A 25,138-nucleotide genomic window follows, 5' to 3' on the forward strand; every position below is an offset into this window, starting at 1 on the left:
TCTTTTTACGGTTATGGAAAATGAAATTCATATTTGGTATTTGGCGAGGTTGCGGCACAACTAAATCTCTAAATTTTTTTTAAAGTACAATGTAAGGTTAGGTTAAGTTGGAAGATCGATCCAAAAGCGGACCACACTTGGACAGCTCTAACGCCGCTTCACAATTCCGGCTTATCAACATGTTTGCCGAAGCTGTGACTAGAATATTATTTGAGCAGAACAGTTTTTGGACTGCCAAAAAATCTCTTTCCAAATAAATGATATCCCATCGGTAGTCTTGAAAAGTTCGAAGTGCCCGAAAGACGACAGTCAGCCTGGTAGTTTTTAGCGGGTATTTTTTGGTATTCACATTTAATTATTTTCATCGACTTCCTCGAACTTGGTAAAAATAACAAAAAAAATTTCAAGCCCATATTGTATAAGAAGGTAGATATGGTCTAGACAAATACCGCTGGATCGACCTCCTAATCTTATATTTTAATGCGATTCCTCTGTGACTTGGAATTGTTTTCGGGTATATTCGGGTGCAACACTAAACATAACTTATACCTTCAGCTCAGAAAAATATTTAATTTCTTTAGTTCATCTACAAACTAACGTATATGAAAGACTACCAGAACCAGTCATCTAGACTGTCAATTCTGCAGGGCAAGAATTTCATCTTACAAAAAAGTGCGACTTTCTTATATTGGTTTTCACAAGACGATTTTAGGACATCTTTGAAGTTTGAGAGAGGCGATACATGTAAACGCCTGAACTTAGGCCAATTTTTGGAGGCTTATTTGAAATGGAGAAAATAAATGAATGATAATGAAATTCAGCATGTTTATTAAGTACATATTAAAATATGAAAATCCGATGAAATTTTTTTTTTGCAAAATGGCCGCCGTGGCAATCGATCTCTTAAGGCTCTCGCGGCAAAAGGCGTCAATTGGCGGGAGTTTAAGCCTCAGTTTTAGCTATCTGAAAAAATAAAAGGTTAGAGCATAAAACATGTATTTTCTAGTTATATAAAAAAAAAGAAACAAAAAAAATCGAAATTTGACTCTTTTTTCCGACATTTTTTGGATCAAAAAGGGTAGTTTTTTTTGTGTCATTTTGGTGGTATAACTAGAAGTTAACACTACAAAGAAAATGTTTGCCAATTTTCATAAGAATCGGTTGAGCACTTTCCGAGTTATCTTGCACGCCAGTTTTGAACAAGTCGTTTTGAGAAAAACGCGATTAAAGTTTTGACCATGGACGAGCGTCAAGTTAAGGCGAAACTATTAAATGCACTTTTTCATAATAAATAACGCGATTTTCGTTCTAAAAATTTACAGGCATATATTTTTAAGATGTTAAACTAATTATTTATAAAAAAAATATTTTTTTTTTTATTTTACATGTATCGCCCCCCTTAATTGTTGAACAGTTTCGAGGTCATATTCATAAACCCACGTCTCGTCACCAGTAAGAATGCGTTTGATGACTGTAGGGTCCGCAGCTACGTCGTTAAGCATTTCTTTTGCGATCTCGGCTCGAAGTTGGGTTTTTAAAAAGATTCAGGTCTTTTGGTACGAGACACACTCTGTACCCAAAATATTAACCGACGTTGTGTTTTCAAAAAGATTCAGGTCTTTTGGTACGAGACACACTCTTTACCCAAAACATTAACCAAAATGTGTTGAGTCGATAAATAAGAATTTTTTAAATTCGCTGTTATCTCTCGTTTTCAAGCACTGTTTCTTTAACTGTTCATCAGCAATCAAATTGCGCAAATGGTTAAACCCTACCTAGCCTCAGCTTAAGCGTTAAAAATAATGGAAAACCTTCCAACAAGCTACTTTCAAATTTAACAATAACCGTTAAAAAGCTGCCCTATATTTGTAATTTTAATTTTAAAGCAATTTAAAACACAATTCAAGGTAAAAACCAAAAATAACAACTACGCGCTCAAGCGCAGCAAAAGTCATTAAAAGAAAGCAAATAATAACTAATGTAGCACAGAAAAAGCTAAAACTTGCGAATACTTAACCGCTTATTATTAAAAGCTTAAGTACGGAATCAAGTTAATTGAATTTATTTTTGCACTCCTCTTCCTGTTGCAAGGATACAAAATAAATAACTTAATAATGACGTAAAAATTGCTCGTCCACCAGTTCGTGCTTTCATTTTTTCTACTTGCTGTGTTTTTTTTACCGCCTTTTTCTTGAGTTAGCTTGGCAAATGACTTACTCATTTAACCCCTCTGCTGCGTTGAATTGCGTTGTTTTGGTGTTGTAACCGATGTTTAGCGCTTGCGGTGCAAGAGTACAAACGTTAAGTATGACTAGCAAGGCGAACTCAAAGTGATTAAATATCCTTCAAGGCTATTTATTTATGTTCTTCCACTACACGTTGCGATTTGTTTTCCATTTTTGTTTATTTCCATGTTTAAAGCATCGTTAAGCGCATTTTAAATGCCATTTAGCAGTTAAGTGGTTGGCTGAGAGTGGAGTTGGCCGTATTACTAATGAAGTTACTCGTGCTTCACTCGATGTATAGAAAGCGTGAAAGGATGAGCTGGGTGCTTTAAACGAAAGTCATTTTAATTGAAATTAAAATATGCGTAAACTAAGAAACGGCAATTTGTTGATGTAGATTTCAGTAAAATCCATTATAAAATGTATATAATAAATAAAAAATATTTTATAAAGATAAGCCCTACAAAATTCCCTTATTTTTGCATTAAATGAAAGGTTTTATTTAGCATAGTTTTGATCATTTAGTTCGAGTCAAATTGCACCGTTTTGTCACCATCGTTGTGTGTGGCCCGATGTTGTCCTGATACAACAGAGTTCATCTCATTTTGGCCAAAGCCAGCCACTTCTTGGCGATTGCTTACCTCAGCCGGTTCAACTGTTGACTATATAGGTCTGAATAAAGATTAGGAGCAGCTTTAAGCAGTTGATTCCCTGTCGATCATAGCAAACTTTTCCTGACCCGCAATCCTGTCTTGGCCACCGCTTTTTCCGATTCAACCTCGACCGTTTTCGCATAACGCTGTCATAAGTGACCCACTTCTCATGACCAGTAACCATCCACTTAAGTAATGTATTGATTTTTTTGCGATTCATCAAAAATTCGCAAATGGAAATTCGGCCCATGAGGTTTTTTGCGTTAACTCATCTGGCTCCTATACCTCGAGCTTCTTTTTGTATCCTTGACCTTATTTAAATGGCTCAAAACCGTTTTTTGTGCAATGTTTTGGCAATCGAAACAGTATTCACATAACGATCGGAATCGAAGATTTTCATTATTTTATCCATATTTTTCTAAAGCGCATGGAGCATCTTTGACGTCTTAAGTACCGTACCGGAATCGACGAAACCAAAATTGCGCATGATTGGCGGTTACAAAATCGGGACCATAAACCCTATTCACATTTTCAGCGGCATGGCTGGCGTTTTCACCCTTATCGAAAAAAAACTGTAAAATAAGGCGTATTATCTTGTTGCTGGTGCCCATCTTCGGCGAGTCAAGCAATCAAACAGTAGTTTTTGTACGAATTCTTATGTTTGTAACGCCATATAGCGTAACCCGACCGCGCTTACACAACGCGAGGTATAGGTCACTAAAGCCATCTATTGGAATAATAATGGATTTCTTATTACTATATTATAGGTATATATAGATTACATGTGCTTTAGGGTAGCTGACTTGGATAAGCAATGAGTTATTATTTGGTACAGCAGACTTCACACCGTCAAGTGAACCATACTAAGTTGAAATAAAAAATTTAATAGCATTATATATTACTATATAATATACGTTCTCTGGTAGTACCCGATTAATTATAAGTCAGTTGTCTTTGGAGGTATGGAAAATTAAAAATTACATAGGGTATGCGTCTTTGCTAAAATGTGTCAAATTGCAGTCAACACTTTTACCTAATTGCCTAACCTTTGCGTAGAGATAGACTAAACGATCTCGAATACTTTAGAAGTTCTTTTGTTGTATATATAAACCAATCAAACAGGTTTATTTTACAGGCCAGTGCTGCATCCTTTGAAATTGAAGGAAGAGTTTTTTCGACATAAAGGAGTTACATGGTTTTCAAAAAACGTTTTATTTTCAATAATTTTTTTTTATGTAAAAAATTATATGTTTATTCAAACTTCTTATTATTCGGAAGATACCTATTTGATAAAGACTTTGTGAAATTTTAAAAGGAAAATAGTCCAAAATCGGTCATAACGAGGTTATTTCCGGCAGGCCCTCGAAAAAAAGATGCTTCCGCGTTGACAGCAGAACTTCTGACAGGATCATCAAAAGTAAAAAGAAAAAAATACGTGTTTGAACTAAGACCATCAACTAATTTCTCCATGTTTTTTGTTTTTTTAAGTAGTTGTAATTGAACAAAAAAAAAAACCTTCATGCAAATCTTTGTAAATTATATCTAACTTTTCAAAACTGTGCCTCCAAAACTATTACTGGGATCAACTTGAGAATTTAGGACAATATTCTAGAGATGTTATAGAATTAAATAAAACAATACCTTTTTTTTGTTATTTGAAGCCGTTAATCCATTAAGTCATAATAAGGCGGAAAAATAAATATTTTAAATTAAAAAAAAAACGAAAAATTGTAGTATGTTTGCGCCATTAAAAGGTTAGTTTTCACCAAATTTCTTAAAAATGTTTTGGTTATTTAAATTTTCACTTTTCAAAAGTATTAACACAAAAGTTGTAGTTCTTTTCAGTACGCCGTTTAACTTAGTTCCATCGGACCCGTAGTTTTGGCGAAATTCCAGATAAACCCTTATTAACCTTTAAAGCTTTGATCCCGCCCCCATCCTCTTCCTAATGCTCCTTCCGAGCTCAGATCGCATTTAAATTATTTTTATAAGCGTCTACAGGTGACGTGGTGGTTGTAGCATTTTTCGGTGGTACTGAAACTGAACGGCACTGACAAAAGAATCAACTGTTTGATAGGCACTTCAAAAAAACCAAAAAGAATTTCTCTAAAACTATGCAGTTAAAAGCATAAACTATCCATCTTGCAAAACAAAAAACAAATGCCCCTAAAACTATGCAGTTGAAATCATGAGCTTTCCATATAGGCATTTGAATAACAAATTTACGCAAAGACATTCTTAAAGAAAATGAAAACACCAAGTATTGCTAAATAATAAATTTGATTTAAAAGACTAAAAACATGCTTTTATAGCACATTAAACTCAATAATAGTTTAAAAGAACTAAAAAACACACTTTTAAAGCATTTCAAACAAAAAAGTGAAAAATAATTATTTGTATAAACTAACAGTAATATTGATTGAAAAGGAATTGTATTATTGTGAGAAAAGTGTGGTATGCTCGATATGCGCAAAATATGGCACAAACCATCGAACGCTTTTCTCACAACAATACAAGTCTTTTCCTATCAATATAACTGTCAGTTTATATCAAGAATTATTTTTCACATTTTAGCTTGAAATGTTAATAAAACGTGTTTTTTTTTAATTTTTTTAAACTATATTTGTTTTTATAACTTTTGTTATTTTATCTTCCTTTTCCAGTGGATTTCATCCTACTATGATTTGTTTTGCTTTCAAGAATTATCGGTTCAGCCCTGGTCTATTAGCTTCGGTAAGTGCCAAGAACTAGCGATTTTGTGTACTTAAATATCGAAACACATTTATTTAAACATATCTTCACTAAAGCACCGCCAATCACCGTCCTCTTAAGGACTTTCACTTGCAATTAAATTTATCGCTTCATTATATTCTTTTGTCCATACAATCAAATCTATTAACCTGTAATAGATAATTTGCAACGCAGTCGGTGCTTAGCACTGTGTATTAATTAATTAATTCATTATGCTGCAATTAAATGCTAGACAAACGACTACTTTCTGCCGCACAAACGACGCGTGCACTGCTCTCCCACGACACTTCATCATGCAAGCAGCAGCGTTGCGCTTATTTCAGACAACATTTGCCACCTAGCTGCACTTTCCTCTCGGCCACTCTTGCTGCAAGTGGTATAACTTTTCGATTGTTGATCAATATTATTATCCGTTCTAAGCCATATTTAAAGCAGATTTTGTTGTTGTGCGGGTTGTTGCTGCACGCGTTTGCGGTCATGTCCCGCACACATTTATCAATTCACCGTTTAAACGTCATTAAGTGTTGGTTGACATTATTGCTGTTGTTGTTGTTGCTGCTACCTTCGCTGATACCGTTGAGCAACGTAATTGAATGCTTCGTCTGCTCGTCTGTCTGTCTGCCTGCATGCGTTGATTTTAATCCTTTAAATGAGACAATAAATTATCGAAGTCGGACAAATTTCAATAAGCATAATTAACTTTAAACGTTGCACAAATTATTTCATGTGCAAGCTTGTATGCATGTATTGATGTAAATTTGTGTGGCTTGTTGCATCTGCGCGACTTAAAGCAAATATTATTATCATTTTATTTGTATATATTTATATGTACTTAAGCACAAGCAAAAATATATATTGCGTAAGAAACATGCCCACTCCTGCACCCCTCAAAATATTTTTGAAGTTATTGTCGAGAAAAGACAAACTGTCTCGGCACTCTAGGTTTCGCTCTTTTTATACCACAACGTTTGTAACACTCAGAAGGAAACTTCGTAGATTCTATACATACGTATTACAATGTGGCAAGCTGAGTCGATTTATATATGCCAACTAGTCGCTTTGTTTTTGACATATCTATATGCAATTTTATACAAAATTTTTTCTCCACAAGAAGGTACTCATTTGTCTTAACCGCCGATATCAGACCACTTTAACATATAGCAAAATCTCTGTATGAAAACATTTTTATTTGACAAGTTATCAACACGAAAAACAGCATGGTTTAAACTGGTTAACAAAATTTTAACTTTCTTTGTCACAGAAAAATTTATAACAAATTTTGAAGTAATAATTATAATTATCAGTAATTTTACTAAATTGTTTCAAAATTAACCCGGTGTCAATAAACTATTTGGCCATGAAGTGGTTTGTACGTTTCACTTAAGAACGATTCATTTACACCGCTCACATATCTACGGGTAAATAATATGGATAATTAGCTAATCGGTGTCGGAAAATTTTCATTTCATGTCTGTCTAGTTTTTATTTTAATCCGCCTAATATTCCATAAAGCAGTCGACAAACTCGTGCTGTACTTATACGGCCACTGTAATTAGGTTATTAACTAATGATTAGGTTATTTAGAAGGTATGTGACTTCTATAATATTATTAATTATTAAGCAGAATGGTCAACAGTCGGTGCGCTCTGAACATAAAATATAAGAAAATTCAACAGTACTTAAACTCAATTCTATTATCTAGTAAACAATCAATGTAATATTATTTTTATTGTTTTATAATATCTCTATATCGTTAATAATTAAATATTTATCTGCTTGGTGAAGGGATATGTGAATAAATCGCGAGGTCAATGTAAATTATTCGGTTGTGCTGAGAATTTATAGCTCACTTTCTATTATTACAATTATATTGTCGGTATAATGGGCTACTTAAAAATAAATTAGACTTTCGTAAATTCATAAGTTGAGTAATACTTATTGTCATAAACTGTTTAATCAGTAGAAATAGAAATTTATTTATACAATGCGGGTATGTAAGGCCAATCCCTGTAGGTTTAATAAAGCATATTATGTAATATTGATTCACTTGTTTGTCTTCTGTCGGAAATTTTTGATAATATGTTTGTTCAACTCTCCACAGGTGCTATTTGTTCTTGTGAATAATTTCTGAAGTCATTATTGAGAATGACGAAAATTGTTTTTTTTTTTTTATAACGCTTGACCTATTTACCTTTAATATTGTTATGTGGAAGATGTATGCAAATATCGTAATATATTTAGGCTAATTTGAAGCTTTTGAAAATGTTAAAAAGTGTCAAAAAAATTATAGTAAGTGAAATCCATTGGAAAGGAAAAAAGAAGTTAAGAAAAATTAAAGGGGAAATAACTTATGTGCCATCTGTGGTGGGAAGAGATTTAAAACGGTTTATGACGAATTTCGAAAAAACTTTCGAGTCCTATGGAAAAAAGTTGAATTGCAATGTTATAGGTATTAAAAAGAGCTACAACTTTTGTATTAACAGCTTTTACCCATAATCTCAAAATTTAGTGAAAGTTGAAATAACAAAATTTTTGGTTTTTTATATTTATATATTCCAAAAAAAATTTCTAACTAAACTAAATTTTGCGGTAAACTAACTGTCTCAAACACACTCTTTTTTATACTCTCGCAACCTGTTGCTACAGAGTATAATAGTTTTTGTTCACCTAACGGCTGTTTGTATCACCTAAAACTAATCGAGTTAGATATTGGGTTATATATATATAAATGATCAGGATGAAGAGACGAGTTGAAATCCGGGTGACTGTCTGTCCGTCCGTCCGTGCAAGCTCTAACTTGAGTAAAAATTGAGATATCTTTATGAAACTTGGTAGACATGTTTCATGGTACCGTGAGACGGTTGGTATTGCAGATGGGCGTAATCGGACCACTGCCACGCCCACAAAACGCCATTAATCAAAAACAAATAACTTGCCATAACTAAGCTCCGCAATAAGATACAAGACTGTTATTTGGTACACAGGATCACATTAGGGAGGGGCATCTGCAGTTAAATTTTTTTTTTTTAAAGTGGGCGTGGTCCCGCCTCTAATAGGTTTAATGTGCATATCTCCTAAACCGCTAATGCCAACAAAATTCACTGGAAGCAAATGTTGTTAGCGCTTCTATTGACGATGTGAAAATAGTTGAATTCGGGTGGCAACTCCGCCCACTCCCCATATAACGGTACTGTTAAAAACTACTAGAAGCGCGATAAATCAAGCACTAAACACGGCAGAGACATTAAATTTTATCTCTGGGATGGTATGAGATGACTTTATAGGAACCGCGTTCAAAATTAGACAGTGGGCGTGGCACAGCCCACTTTTAGGTGAAAACCCATATCTCGAGATATGCTTAACCGATTTCAACCAAATTCGGTGCATAACGTTCTTTTCATGTTTCTATGTCATAGTGCGAAAATGGGCGAAATCGGACTACAACCACGCTTACTTTCCATGTAACACCATTTTCAATTCCATCTGATTCTTTCACTTTCCACTATGCAAATCAGGTAACAATGATTATATCGGGGTAAAACTTTGCGTGAATAATGCAATTAAAGTATGCCACCTTGCGGCCAAAAATTGTCTAAATCGAACCAAAACTGTTCAAACCCCTAAGTACTAAATATGTGGACCCCAGTGTATACCATTTGATTTTGCGAGAGTATAAAATGTTCGGTTACATCCGAACTTAGCCCTTTCTTACTTGTTTTAACATTTATTTATTTAATTTACTTAATTTGATGGTTCGAAAAGTATCCTCATTTTCAAATAAAAATTCTCACGTCAAAATATCATTATTTTATGTGGGTGGGCTTTATGTTGGTTGAAATCGCTTCGTTTTGATGATGTGAAAAATGTATACATACATGACTATTAGGGTGGAGCGACATTTTTTTTTGCTTAGCCTTGGGGTAAATTTTGATGATGTAAAAAATATAGGTGGGCTTTATGTTGGTTGAGATCGCTTCGTTTTGATGATGTGAAAAATGTATACATACATGACTATTAGGGTGGAGCGAAATTTTTTTTTGCTTAGCCTTGGGGTAAATTTTGATGATGTAAAAAATGTATACATACATGACTATTAGGGGGGAGCGAAATTTTTTTTTTGCTTAGCCTTGGGGTAAAATTTGTAGATTACTAAAAAAGGAAATTTTTTGGACAAAAAAAAATTTTTTTTAACACCTAGAGGAGCGGTGCATTAAATTCTGAAGTAAATTTCGAGTTAAAATTTTTTTTGGGTTAAAACTCTTCACGTTTATATAAAATATACCGAATTTTACGGTTTTGGACTCAAAATTTATTTTAACGCTCAAGGCAAGCATGTGATCATTTAAGACTTTTTTTAAAACTCCAATAATGACCACAAAAACATTTTTTAAGTTGATAAATTTTAATTGGCCAGAAAGAGGATTTCCATAGCTTCTGGAACACTTACCAAAAATTTTTTACGATATAAAAATTTTAACTCAAAATTATACTTTAAAACTGAGTGGTAGATGTTAAAATTTTTTTTATTTTTTGGCCAAAAATTTTCTATTTTTAAAATCTACAGATTTTACCCCTAGGCTAAGCCAAAAAAAAATATTTTTTTTTTCGCTCCACTCTAATGATGTTGGTAAGTTTTCTCTGAGAAAACGACAACATTAGCTGCTTTTTTTTTGTTTCATCTACCTGTTATTTCTTAGTAGCAGCTAAAAATTTTAAAGGTGTATTTCAAATTACTGTTATGAATCCGATAATTAACATACTAATTTTAAAGTCTAAAAATCTGGTAGTTATTTCCCAAACACTGTTGAAAATGTACTTGCTATTTTTCAAACTTCTATTAAAAATTTATAATTGCTTTCTTTAGTAGTGATGAGAAGCTCTCAGTTATGTTTTAAGGTTTCTGCATAAATTAACGCTAACCTTAATTTTTTTTTTCTGTATTTCAGTGGACTGATTCGTAAAAACTCGTCATAACAAATTTCCATCAACGAATTAACAGCACGTGTGGCTAGAGCACAGAATTAACGAACTGCAAGGTAAGAATATATAGAGTTATACGATTATAAAATGAGGTAGAATGTTTTATATTTGTAAATTTCGACAAAGTAAAGAGCGCTAACTTATATAGGGCTATACTTCTCTACATGCAAAGCAACAACTTTTGTGCCAGTAGCCGTTGGTTTAAGGGGTTATTCGACTTGTGAATTTTAAAAAATTATCTTTTCATAGATATATATATCAAAGACATATAGATATTTGCGAATATTCTCAGGAAATATGCAGTTGACCGGTTTCGGAGATATGAGCGTATTTGTAAGATACTTCTAACTTGGTGTAATCGGCGCTTAAAAGTTTTAAACGCTTTTCTCTCGAAACGCTGCTTTCAGAATTCAGAATTTTCACAGGACAGTATCGAAACGATTTTTTTAACAACACTAAAGTGTAAATTTTTTCACAACAAAAAATTACTTGTAGACCTTCGTTCATTATCAAAATTATTCAAGATTAATCGCCGTACATGCAAATCTATAAATGTACATTTATTTTATTTATCTCTTAAATAAAATGCCTCTTCAAAAGAAATTCTTCAAAATCGCGTTGAACTCATACAAAAGAGTATGCGAATACTTCCTTAAAGTGGTATAACCGCTATCTTCAAGTCTAGCACGTTTTGTTTCGCATGTCTAAGATCAGTTTTACTATTGTAAATGGCTTATGATTTTGATGATGATATGATTTATTCTTTGATTTTAAAAACTTAAGACTTAAAATCAATTATAACATTTATATATATTGTATATATATATATACTATGTGTCACGTTCTCTCCAAAGGCAACTCCTAAACTACAGAACCGATTTTAGTAAAATTTAGCACACTGTATCCAGTTTGATCCAACTTAAAAGATAGCTTTCCTATACATGCCCGCGCGGTTGCACCACAAGTGTTGCCTGTTCGATTGGCTACTCTCCAAAGCTTACCAAATCGAAGCCAGCTTATATATTCATTATTTCGTTTTCATTTCCAATGCAGATTAGCTAAGTTATCATTCGCCAGCTCTATCTTCGAAACGTGCGCTATCTTTTCAAATTTATATCATAATTTTAAAAGTTAATAAAGCGTTCAAAAGCTTTCGATCGCATTTTTGTCAATAAATTTTTTGAAATAATATAATCACCTCCAATTAAATTGAATTTAATAATGAATTAGTGTGAATTTTTTGCTCTTATTTGAATATTTTAGCTTAGGTGATCTCTTTAATATCTACTTTTTTGTATTTGAATTTTTTTTATAATATACAGTTTCATTTTATTGCTCCTGATTTGAAATTTCACTCGTTTATTACATATTCCACTGCAAACTCCGAAAGAGTCGTTCAAATCTCGCACATTTCAACTTCTCCACGCTAAAACTTTACTCATTTTGTGCTAAGAAGATCAAATATAGAAGATTAACAAGAAGCGCGAGCCAGAGTTGAAAGAGCAATTGACTTCAACTAACACTATTATTGACATTCGAGTGATTTTCATAGCAATTTTGTGTCGGTCAAAGTTGATGCAAGCGCTCGTACGACAGCTTCGTAAGCGTCCTTCGAACGGAAGCGTGTGCTAATATCATTTCAACAGCGTTGACTACCGTGCTGATAAATGCTCATATACGAATTTAAGTATATTTGAAGTATGTTTGTATGTATGTATGTATATGTGCATACACCTTGCCACAGTGTTGATTTTAATTACACCGCAAATTGCACACCTTTACCGCTGGTTGCTCTTTGGTTACTTCGGTTTTTGCAAAAAAAACAAAAAAAAAAAAAAGCGGTAAAACTGCTGCAGGGTTGCAGCGAAAAAGTGGCAAAGTCCGGTTTGGTTGATGGGAAAAGTTTGACTGGTCATGTGTCAGTCAACAAACATTTCAAGTGATTATATGAATGAGTAGCAAATGAAGGAATAAATGATGGCTTTTATGTATGTGTGGCGCCCTGGGTGTAGTTATTGTTTCAGCCACAAGTGTTCGGTACGACCAGCGATAGTGTGGCAACGCTGTGTGCCCGTAAAAAAGTTAATAAATTGAAAAAACTATTCAGATAAAAAGTTTTGCCTGTAAAAGTCGGTAATTGCGAGGGAACAAATGAATTTTATGCACGCACAGCGGTATACCATATACATATGTATATTCATTTGCCGACCACTATTTTTTAATACAGTTCGCTCGTTTATTCACTGCCGACGTTATTAGTCTTCTGTTCGTGGAGTTCAGTTTCAGTTGCATGTTTTTGAGGTTTCTGTTTTAATTAGACGCTTATTATTTCTACAAATATTACCTGGTGGATTTCTATTTCTATTATGCGCGACCTGCCACGTTGCATTAAAATGAAATTGTTTCGTTGTTTAAAATAACGACTAAATAATAAAGAGTTAAAAATTAACATGTTGTCATTTTGCAGGTAATTTCCTCTCTTACTTCACTCTCATAGCAGCCGTCGTTCCTATTGGCAAAAAGCAGAAGCAATCGATTTTCCCAAGCTTATCTTGAGGCGAATTTTTTACCCTAAATATCATTCGCCATAGACAGTAACAGTTAGTAATCACTTGTTACCTAATCCATTCTATAAGGTGTATGCATAAACATCTTTCAATCCAGCTGTCGTAGCTTCTTGTGAGTCGCTAGCGACGTTTGTGAGGATGGAAAGTTTCTCTTCTATTGGCTTAATCTAGCCGCTTCTGGGCAAATGCTTCCTTGAGACGGTCCAATTGTTTGACAGTACAGGTTCAAATTAAGAGTTGGGATCATAACAGCAACTCATAGTAGACCATGCCACCAAACCCATAGCAAAATTAGTCAGGTGACTGTCAATCCTGGCTCACCGCCAATCGATTATTTTTACTCGACGTTGTCGTAAGTGATCCATGTTTCATCACCAGTCATCATTCGCTTCAAAATTAAATCGACTTTCGATTCGGACTCGGCGATTTCCATTTTATTGATGTTTTCGGCAATTGTTCTTCCAGATTGACATCGAAATTAACGGAACAGAATCGACGAAACCAAAATCAGACCAGTGTCACATAGCCGTGCAACCTTACGGAGGGTTTTCAAGATGAGTCTTTTGTATTAAAGATTAAAGGTTAACGTAGTGTTCATCTAAAGCATCCGTAGAGGAATGCCGAAGAATTTCTGAACATTTGCTTGCTATTTCTATCCGTTATAACTTTTTGTGAGTTGAGATGATGTTACTATTACCTTCGAAAAATGTGAGCTCAGTATTATACTTTGTAGATGAGAGAACGGCCTCATAAGAACTCCATAACGAAGTACTTTTAAGAAGTAACTCCATTTAGTACCAGAAAATAAATGTGGATTTGTTCCCTTAGCTGCAGCTTAGAGTCAATCCAGGGGCTTACCGCGAATTAATTAAAATCTACAATCGAAAACTGCCGAGACGGCTTCATTGAAGTTCTTTCTGTTTGACGGCCCTCTATAAAGTTAAAATCTAGGTTTTGCCTTTATTCTGCTCCCGTCTGTCGAGTTCTATTAAACTGTAAGTTTCTAAGCTAGATTTATTCCATTATCCATAGGTTTTTGCATGTTTACTGAGTTATGCCGTTTCGGACTTTATCTAGTGTTGGCAGCTCGGCATATCTTTTGATTTGTAGACGCCACACACTCTGTTTAAGATAGATTATTATAATAAAAGTACAGCTCTAAATCATTTGTATCTCTTGGAGTCTCATGAGCTTAGTTGTGGGTGTAGGTCTTGAACTTAACAACAGTTTTTCGAGAAATTAAGTCATAAGTAAAACAATAATGTCTTTGTTTTTCAAAGTCAGAAATATTTATTTTCGATCAACATTAGGCCTTTTGAAAATTTGATGCGATTTGATCGAAAAATATACACCAATGACATAAGATATCCATTTTTGAATATTTTAGAAGCTTACGTACTAAAATTAATAATAAAGCTTTTAAAAACTCAATATCGCACTTCGAATTTCGAGGCTAACTTCGACAAGCGGATAAATTACTTTTTTACCTTTAACTTTACTTAATTATTTCGAAAATCTTGGTTTGGTACATTATCCAGCCGCGTGTTGTACAGTGTTATTAGTGAAGACACTTGCTGTATGACAAAACCTTCTCAAACAAATTTCTCCATTAACGGACTCTCGAAGTGATATTCTTAAAATTGTCTGAAACCGATGTTCTACTAATTTTTTTTTGAAATACGTATTTTTTTTTATATATTTTTAATTACCTTTTTTCCTTATTGATATATATATTTATTATTTTTATTAATAAATAATGATGTAATTTACAGTTCATATTGCAAATTACTAACTTACAAAAAATCATCTAAAATAATTACTTTAGGTCATAAAACATTTTAACAAATTGACTGTTGTGTGCACATACCTACATATTCGCGTTCATGCCTCCCTGTCAATTTAATTTCTCATAAAATATGCAAAATCGCTATTTTGCCAACCACCTTCGTAAATGGGCTTTACCCCCCACACTTACAATATTTATTAAATAATATTGTTCACACATAGTAATAATAACAGCAAAACAACAGGACTCCATGACTCAGCGCAACCATCACTCATCGCTAATGACAGCAGGTAGAAAGTCGAGGCAATAAATCCATGCAATGAGAAAAGAAAACAGAAATTTTACAAACAATAACAAATACACCTGCAATCATAAGCTAATATTCTAGAAAGAGAGAGTGACAGTAGTAGTAGAACGAAGTTTGTAATGACAAAAATAAGTTTGAGGATTCAATTTCTCTTTGCCTTGTTAGGCAGCAGAAAAGGGCAGGCTTTACAGTTGGCAGCGGATAATATTCTTATGAATTATACAATAATGTTGATAGCGTGTGTGACTGGGGAAGATGGATTGCAACTCAGTTGGTGAGTGGTTAAAAACATTCTTATAGAAGTCGGACTGCAATTTAGGGGTTAGTTTCATTTGCGACTTGTGCGCCTGAACATATGCAATGCTAAAAAATTTTACTTTAAGTTAAAAAATCGATTTTTATAATTTGTACGTTTGACTCACTAGTAATAAAGATAGGATAAAGAAAGAAGAAATTAAACAACCAAAGATCAGGATTACTTACTTATTATATATATTATAAACTTTCTTTAAATCATTATATAATATAATTACCTAGGTATAAAAGTATGTTAAAGTGTAGGGCTGCGAGTTGTTGTCCGTGCCTGCCGCTATCGCTCCATTACAAAGTTGACTTTGACATTAGACGACAATTAGCTCACTGTTTGCTTTGGTCGTTTCGCATTAATGAGCTACCTTTGTGTGATATCTACACTTACTTATTTATTCATATGCCGTTACTCATCACTCTGCAAATGAAACAAAGCGCTCATTACGACTGTTATCCTTTGATCTAAATATGCATATGTATGTGTTGTTATGTTCGCGCATTTATATGAAATTTTCAGTGAAAAGAATATTCAAAGTGGTTTAGCAACCGACTTTTAAAAATATTATTGAATACTTTAAAATAATTGTGTAAATAATTTAAAAAAATTTAATTGCATTCTAACAAATGTTATCGAAATGTTTATAAAATAATTAAAGCGGAACTACTCCGCTTTAATGGTTAATTAATAAAACAAATATTAGTTAACTTCTTTATTTCCTTTTAAACCTTTTTTTCGTACTCAAATCTACATTATGTCCATTTGAAACCTCTTCTGACGTTGTTTTTTTTTAGACGAGTGGTTTTCAAATTCGTTTTCAACATCTTGTAAAATCAAATAAAAAATCGTAACTTCTTCCTCCATTGTTTTGTGGCCTGTATCCTATCAGCTGACAAATTTTCGACGATATTTTGTGACTAGAGGCTAGATGCTGTATTGTAAATAGTAACTTTTCACAAAGTGAGACTTTGCTTCACATTTTAATAAAATCTTACTAATTTAAGCTTCAATTCTGTTGATCTATTAAATGGACTCCTTTGAGTGCAGTTCAATCTTGTTCGCTCCAATTTGATGCCGTTTAATTCGTTCAGCGTTCGTAACACTAAATATATAATTAAATCGATATAATTCTATTCAATTTAGCTTAATTGATATGATTTCAAATAATTTATATTAATTTAATTTCACTGAATTCAATTTGATTGAAAAATTTATTAAAAAATTTAATTACTTCAGTTCGCTCCATTAGATTAAATTGACAATCATTTAATCGTTCTAATTTGGTGCAATGAAAGTAACTTCAGTACTATTTAACGAAATATTCCTCTTAGGTTAGTTGCGAGATGATTGGAATAAGCTATAACTTAATTTCATCTAACTAAATTTCAGTTCATTTAATTAAGGTTAATTGACTCCCTTCAATATTACAAAATATATTACAGTAAATGGAAAAATTAATTGAAATATATTCGATTACTTAATGTGTATTTAACTCGATTTAATTTAGCTTAATTGAGCTAATTTAGCTTTATTTATACTAATTTAATAGCACTCAATTGGATTCGTTTGATGTTCTTTTATAAATCGTACGGGCTTAGCAAAATTATAATCACTTCAATTTGATGAAACAAAACCTAAAGATAATTCGATTCACATATTTTTGAGACGTTTATAGTTAGTTTTAATACAAATCCACCCAATAAAATTTAAGTTCATTTAATTGAGTTTAAAGTCAATTCATTTCGGTTGTATTGGATTGTACTACTGTGATATAATAAAATTTATTGCTCCTATTTTAAAATCAATTTAACTAGTTAATTAAGCGCAATTTATTTTAATTAAGTTGTTCTCACCTTATTTAGATAATGTTATTTTTAAATTCAATTAATATGAAAACATTTAATTAATTCAATTCAACTAAGTCCACCCCTGTTAATTAAAGCCGTTTTCCGACAAAGCTACGTGTTCTAACGAAATAATTTGAATGCCAAATTTGTAATAAAACAAACTACACCATTTTTGTTAACACATTTATCACATAACCTCAAAATTTAGTTTTTGTTTGTTATTTTTCTTATTTTACAAAAAAAAAAATTCTTTTATGAAATTACCCCACATTTTTATGTTATTTCCAAACACAACCTATTTTTTCATTTAATATATAATTTTTATTATAATACAAAACAAAAAAAAACCCTAATTTTCAATCGAAAATTCTCACGTTAAAATATCAGCTCTTTTAAATTAAGTATTATCTATGTTCAAAAATGTAAAAAGAGTTGAATATGCTTTACTTAGATTAGCCGAACAATAACATATTATATTGAAATTAAGTTGATATACCAATTAGATTAAAATTGAAATAAAAAATATATAAAATCAAAATAAAAATGCTCTTAATTAATGAAATGAATATAATTATTATTGCAATCAAACAATTTTCTGGCCATGAGTGCCCGTAATATTATATAATCTAAAATAAATTGCTTAAAATTAGCTAATATTTGATATACCTTTATCAGAGTGCCTAAATGAAAGTAAATTGCAGCTAACTGCAACCTACTTCAAGTGAATTTTCTTTGAGTAGTAGCTACTGCTCTTTTTTGTTGCTTTAGCTTGTGTGCTCGCCTAACAAATTAATCAAAACACATAAGTTCATTTAGGTACTCCATATACCGCTTATGTGCCTAGAAGTATGCACTTAAAACCCTACGCACTGCGTAAACTCAAGCAGCGCTTGAGGTTAATAAAAATTATATATTTCATTAATTTTTATGTTAACATAAATTTATTAGTTAGTAACAGGAAGGCAGTCGCTCACATTTTTTGAGTGTTGTACGGGGGGCCTGTAGCCGCAGTTATGAATCTTCTGTTTTACTTTTTTTAATTTAATTTTTTTTGTCGTTTTTTATACGCAAAACAGGGTATACTGAGTGCGCTACGAGGCTTGTAACACCCAGAATGAAAGTATATATGTATATAAATGATTAGCGTGACGAGATTAGTCGATTGTTTAGCCATGTCCGTCTGTATGTATAAACCCGACCGAGTCTCTCAGGTTTTGAATAATCGATCTGAAATATTATACACGCCCTTTTCTACCCAAGAAGCTGCTCATTTGTCGGAACGATACAATCCCTGAACAATTTGTTGAGATGTGACTGCTATGGCACATAGCGGGTATAAAAAACTTATTTATTATATGAGATATCTTTGGCATGGATAATTGTAAAAGGCAACGATATAAGCCACGAACAAATTGTTCAGATCGGACCACTGTAGCATATTGCTGTTTTCTTAACTGAGCGATCAAATGATGAAGTTCTTGTATGGAAAACTTTTTTATTGGACGAGATATCTTCACGAAATTCGGCGTAGATTATTCTCTGAGGCAACGCTACAATATCTGAAAAAATTTTCCATATCGGACCACTATAGCATATAACTGCTACACAAACTGAATGATCAAAATTAAGTTCTTGTAAAAAAAATTGAGCCTGCTTCGTTGCAGCAGAAGCTAACGTTGTTTTTTTTTACTTCTTTTGTGCTTTTTTTTTTCTTTCATATTTATTGCCTTTACTGCTAAGCGGTGGTGCTGTGCCGCTAACATGTCATTATTTTAAATTAATGCACGACGTCACGATTAAGTAGCTGACATATAGGTAAATGCAGATGGGAAACGCATTTGTATATGTGTGTGTTATATATACGATATACTGGAACATAATATGTGTGCTTCTATAAAATATGCCTTTGCCGTTCGTCAAGAGCCCGCAACATTTTCATTAAGCTTTATGTTGCTTTTCATAAACAAATGCAGCTTACTTTTTAATATTCTTAAGTATTTTTATAACTTTTTTTTTTCTTTTCATAAATCACATCATTACCTCAACAAGCCTTCTTATCTATAGCCGCTTAGCGCAATTTATATGCGCTTATGAGTTTCTTAAACGCTCGTAATACTTTAACGAATGCGTTTAAGGTACAAAGGAGCGACTACAAAGCATGCTACATCACATATTCACACATACATACATGTGTGCGTTTTCGTAAAGCTTGACTGCCTACCTGCTGCTACAAACATGCATACCTACTCGGGGTCACACTTAAATAACATTATGATTATTACTTTTTATATGCCTCTCTGCCAACATAAATTGATTTTGCTGTAGTAAAATGTTTTTTTTTTATTTTCATTCATTCAATAACTCATATAATTTGACACATGCCATGAACCCGGCATTGTTAACGGATTTCATTGCACATTGCCGTTAACTTGCTTTGTTTCTAGTCTGCTGCTGTTGCTGCTTGAGGAATTACTCATGTGGTCATTATTATTTTTATATCCGCTTTAAAGTAGGCAGCAAGACTCAGCCACACAAACGCGGTTATATCCACTACATCTACATTACTCTCATGCCCACGCAATTCCTTTGTGTCTTTCCGTTGTAGATACTACATCCTACATATATATTTTTATGGCTGATTTAAAAAGTCATTCGCTCTCGTTTACCTCCAGTTGATATCATATGATACTCGTATATAGTCATAACTTCGTTATATGTTTGCCTTCTGGACATTAGGGCAACGAAAACATAAATTTACTGTCAGCTTTTCACACGCCCACCTGCTTCTATACACACATACACACCTACACTCACACCTATTCACATACATATGTAATTTCTCATACCTTTTTCACTTTCTCCATTTCATTGCGTTCATCCTAACGACCAGCTTACTTGTTTTTTTTTTTTTACTTTCCGTTATTTCTTTCCGATGATTGCTTTTGTTCTTTCGATTTAATCTGTTTACATTCATAAAAGCTATATGAAATTTAATTTTGTATTGTCAATGAGATTTTGTTATTGCGAATTCGCTTCTCTTTTGTTGTTTTGCTTTGTTTGTGTAATATAACCCATCAACAGTTCAGCGCTTAATATCCATCCCCTGGTCTTTAGTGCGTTATTAAGTGCTGGTGGGTAAATTTGAAATAACTTTATTTCGAATTGATGATTATTGGCTTCACGTTGGGCATACTTTGGTCAAGTGGATTCGAATATATTTGTAATTCAATTTTATAATTTTTGTTTGTTTTTTAAGAAAGAACAGTTTTATGGTTGAACTCGGAAATTGTGGAGAAAATTTCTTGCTTAACCAGTTGATGAGTCTTTGATTTAAATTTTTTGCTTTTACTCTTGCGTTATCTGCAAATAATACTGTTGTATATAATACTGTAATCTTTTTTAATTATTAATGGTTCGTGGCGATATCGAGCTTTTTCTTATTATTTTATATTCCCAAACCTTGAAACTTTTATGAAAATTTGGAAAAGTCTGACAGTGCTACACCTTCGCAAGATCAGCAATCCAGTATTTCATAGTTATCGAGCTGAGTGACTCATAGATCGCTGACCAATAATCATACGCTTATAAGCGAATAACCATGAGTCGATCGATTGTCAAGTGCTGAACACATAGACGATGATAAACGACAGACAGCATCTGTCAAAAATTAAAATACACAAGTTCTGATAGGCACAGTTATTTAGGCAGCAGCACGACTTCACGGCAGCAGGCTTGCAGCTGTTGCTGTCGCTAAATTAAAACCAGTTCTAATGAGCAGCTGTAGTGTGGTCCCTAATATGTAAAACCTAGAATTATTCAAAGTTCTAACAAATCTAATGTTATTTTACCAACAGAAGCATAAAATAGCACTAATATATTTTTTGCAATACCAATTAATAATTTAAAACAATGAATCAAGCTATTTACTTTTTTTTTGGACAAAAAATTGATCTTTGAACAAAACATTTAAATTTCATTGAAGTGAAAGGGTTTAGTACGGCAACAACGAAATCGTGTACATCAGCTGTTTGATACGTCGCTGCCGTCTTCAAAATGTTCAAGAAGCTGGCTTAAAGACGACATTTGCCGACCAGAGTTTCGCTGTCGTGCAGTCGTCTTTGTGTACAAAGCATCAAATGTGCCAAGTTTACTTAATTCACGGTTTGACTGATAATCGCAATTGCGAAATTACGTAGTTTTAAAGGAGTTATGTATGAAACAATATCGTTGAAATGGCGCCCCCTTTCTTCGAAAAAGCAATGAGTAAATATAAATTTACAGCAGATTCATATGCTTTCATGAAAGTAACAAGGATCCAGACTTGTTGTAACTCATACAACTCAATAGCTGAACGGTTATTTCCGATGAAAGATCCAGGTAGATTTGCAAAAAAGAGATAGTAGAACGTTTGTAAATCTACTGTTAAGTGCCAGCTTATACTTGAAAATAACCAATGCTTTAAAGACGGATTAATGAAATAATTGCAAATAATTTAGTCAAAAGGTTTGTCATCTTTCAAAATCGTTATTGCACATGAAACTTGGGAATGGTGCTAGCAATTTATTTCGTCTGATCCTTACACACTTATTTGCATCAAAATGCGTATAAACTTATTTAATAAGCGTTAAGCTTTAATTTTTACCTAAATAGGTAATGTCGCCAAAGTTCTTAGGTCACATATTTTAACGGCTCTAAAATAAAGTGTATATCTTTTTAGTAGATCGTATTGCGAATACGTTGAGATAGCAAATTTGTCATTACATGGCTCTTCTCTATAAACTTATGTATGGAAAAAATATTCCAAGAATATAATTTTGAGTGAATAGAGCTACTATTAATACATCCGCAAAAAATTTTGCTTGCCGAAATCATTATTCTTTTCACCTGATCAAAGCTTTCATAGTCAACGCTATAGTCTAAATTCATAAGCTTTTTAATTTTGTTGAACTTAATAGTTTGTTTTTAAAACATTTTGAAAATATTTTGTGAAAAGAATGAAATAAAGCATTAATGCAAATCTGAATGTAGTTTAAAATCTTGGAATAAGCAATGGTTAACAATAAACATTAGATCTCCTAAAACTATGTTTTAAAACTCTCACCTTCACAATTAAATGAACAAAAATAATTACAAAGAAATACTCATTTAACTACCTTCATTATTTTAAAACTAGTTGCAAGCATACAACCATCCTAACTTTCACATACACACACTACACGCACTTTCAGAACATTTATTCACGCCTAAAAGTATGCTTGATTTTGTTATCACAAGTGCGCTTGCCGCTACGCTTGAGCTGTTGCATCTGTTTAATGCAAAATAAATAAAAGCACAGGCGTGTGTGTATGCACACACAGCTAAATATATGTTTTGTATGTAGGTATATATTTCTTTTTTGTTTTTGTTTTGGCTTTCATGTAATTTGCCCACACCTATAGTGCCTAACCAGCTACCTTATGAGCATTTAGTGTGGGAGTCTACAAGCTCTGTGCGCTTGCATACAATGCCCTGTAAATTGTGTAAAAACCAGCAGAAAAGCGCAGATGCACGCACATATATATAAATATAGATATATATATATACCACCTGTATGTGAAACGCACCCAAACCTGCTGCTTATAAAGTGTATGTATATACTTATACCCTGAACAGGATATATTAAGTATGCCATGAAGTTTGTAACACTCAGAAGGAAACGGCGAAGATCCTATAAAATAAATGCATAAACGAATATTTTTTTGTGTTTTTTATTGTAACTGTGCACACACCATTTTCTCCACAAGAAGCTGCTCATTAGTCGAAATTGCTCATATCGAACCGCTATAGCATATAGCTGCCATAGAAACTGAACGATCAAAATCAGGTCCTTGTATGTATATGATGAGATATCTTCACGGAATTGGGTATGGAATATTTCCTAAAGCAACGTCACAATATCTGAGGAAATTTTTTAGATCGGAGCACTTTAACATATGGCTGCCATACGAACTGACGGATCAAAATCAAGCTCTTGTGTGGAAACTTTTTTATTTCTAAAAGGTATTCTAGGTTCGGTGCAATCGAATTTAACCTTTTTTCTTATTATGTTTTACATTAAATGCCTTGTCCATTTTGGCACACTAACACCTATACATGCATACATACATATGTACATACATTGGAAAAACACATGTGCTTTGTCTTCGCTTTTGTCTGCATGATTTGATTATCTTTTATCTAAAATAAAAGCGAACAATTATCCTAATACTGCCTGAAAATTACAACGACACATGTGCATATGTTCATATATATGTTTGTAAGTGTGTGTGGCATGTAAGTGAGCTGGTACATTTTATTGTAAGCTTTGTAAAGACACCCCGCAGCGTAGTGCCAGCAATGATAGCACTCCACAAATGTAAGTGGCAGTGTGTGGAGGAGGAGAAGAGTTACGGGTGGACTATCAGTTCTCCATGCAACATTTGCAGATCGTTTTCTACCCACTCAACTAAAAATACATTTTGAGTGTTGATAAAGTAGAAATAAAGTAACAAGGAAATGTCAGCGTAGTGCGTTAGTATGTGTGTGTGTGTGTGTATGCGTATATGTGTGTGTGGCTGGCGCAACATTCAGCCACATGTGGGTTAAAAAGTCAATGCAGTCTCTACAGCAAATTGCAATAAAAGCGACATTTAAGTAGTTTATCTCGCTGGCATGCGTTTGTAATGTGTGTGTCTGTCTATTGCATTTGTATGTGCGTGTGTGCGCGCAACAGTCTTTTGCCGCACTTACACCTGCACTCACTTAAAGGTATTATTTTATATACTATATACTTATTCCATACACATTTGTCTACGCTATTGTCCTTTTGTTGGCAAACTTGCTATTTTTCGCTCAATCCAATTGCTATTATCGCCATGCACACATACACTTCGTTGCCTCTACCCTCCGTCAAGTGGAAAATAATAAAGACAGTTGGTTGTTTTATATTTGCTTGCAGCTTTGTTAGTGTGTGTGTGTGTGAAGTTTAGAAGTGCCTACATTTATTTAAATTGTATTTATTTTTATCCACACAACAACTGAAGAAATAATATACAGATATATTTTTGATTTAACTATCTTGTATTCTCTGTCTTGTTAAAATATACTTTAAATTAAAAAAAAAAAGTTTTTAACTTATTATACTCGCCTCTGCAGTCTATTGAATTCCACTCAGACCTCCCGAAATTTCCTTTTTTTTTTTTTTTTCAAAGCAGGCAAAAGCTCTGTTTTATGTAAACATTTTTATTATTATTGTTTTAATTTCATATAAAACATTTTTATTGTTATTATTTTAATTCAATTTAAAACATTCGTGTGCAACCGACTCAGCGCTAGGAATCAAACTTCCGGCTTATAATTACAACAATCTTCCTTTAACGTCAAAAAAGACTCTAAATTGTCTTTGCAACTTGAAATAAATGTCTAGCGCGATTTATTTTTGAATTTTATCGTCAGCAGCAGTTATGGAAATTTTCTTCTTCAAAAAACGAATCTTAAGCCTATTGATATTATTTTGAGTCTCAAAAGACTCTCTGTTGCCTTAAATTTATTTTAGATCGCATTATTTTGCCATTCCTTCCGTCAGAAAAAAGTGGGTAACTCAGAATATTTTCAACACACATATGTATAGTAACAGTATATTTACTGATGGCTTTTCAGTAAAGCAAGCAACTATCGCTTCTTGATCTTATTTTTGA

At 33.0% G+C, this 25,138-nt stretch overlaps 1 protein-coding gene across 14 annotated transcripts in view; it reads left to right on the top strand.

The window, feature by feature from the left end:
* The window catches only part of Lar (tyrosine-protein phosphatase Lar), a 781,775-nt gene that overhangs the window by 205,520 nt on the left and 551,117 nt on the right, over positions 1 to 25,138 (top strand). For all 14 annotated transcript variants that reach the window (XM_070107010.1, XM_070107011.1, XM_070107015.1 and 11 more), the window contains one exon: positions 10,576 to 10,665. The gene's annotated coding sequence lies outside the window, so the exon portion shown is untranslated. The remainder of the gene's footprint in view (positions 1 to 10,575; positions 10,666 to 25,138) is intronic.

This window comes from Bactrocera oleae, chromosome 3 (genome assembly GCF_042242935.1).
Source record: "Bactrocera oleae isolate idBacOlea1 chromosome 3, idBacOlea1, whole genome shotgun sequence".
NCBI classification, from domain to species: domain Eukaryota; kingdom Metazoa; phylum Arthropoda; class Insecta; order Diptera; family Tephritidae; genus Bactrocera; species Bactrocera oleae.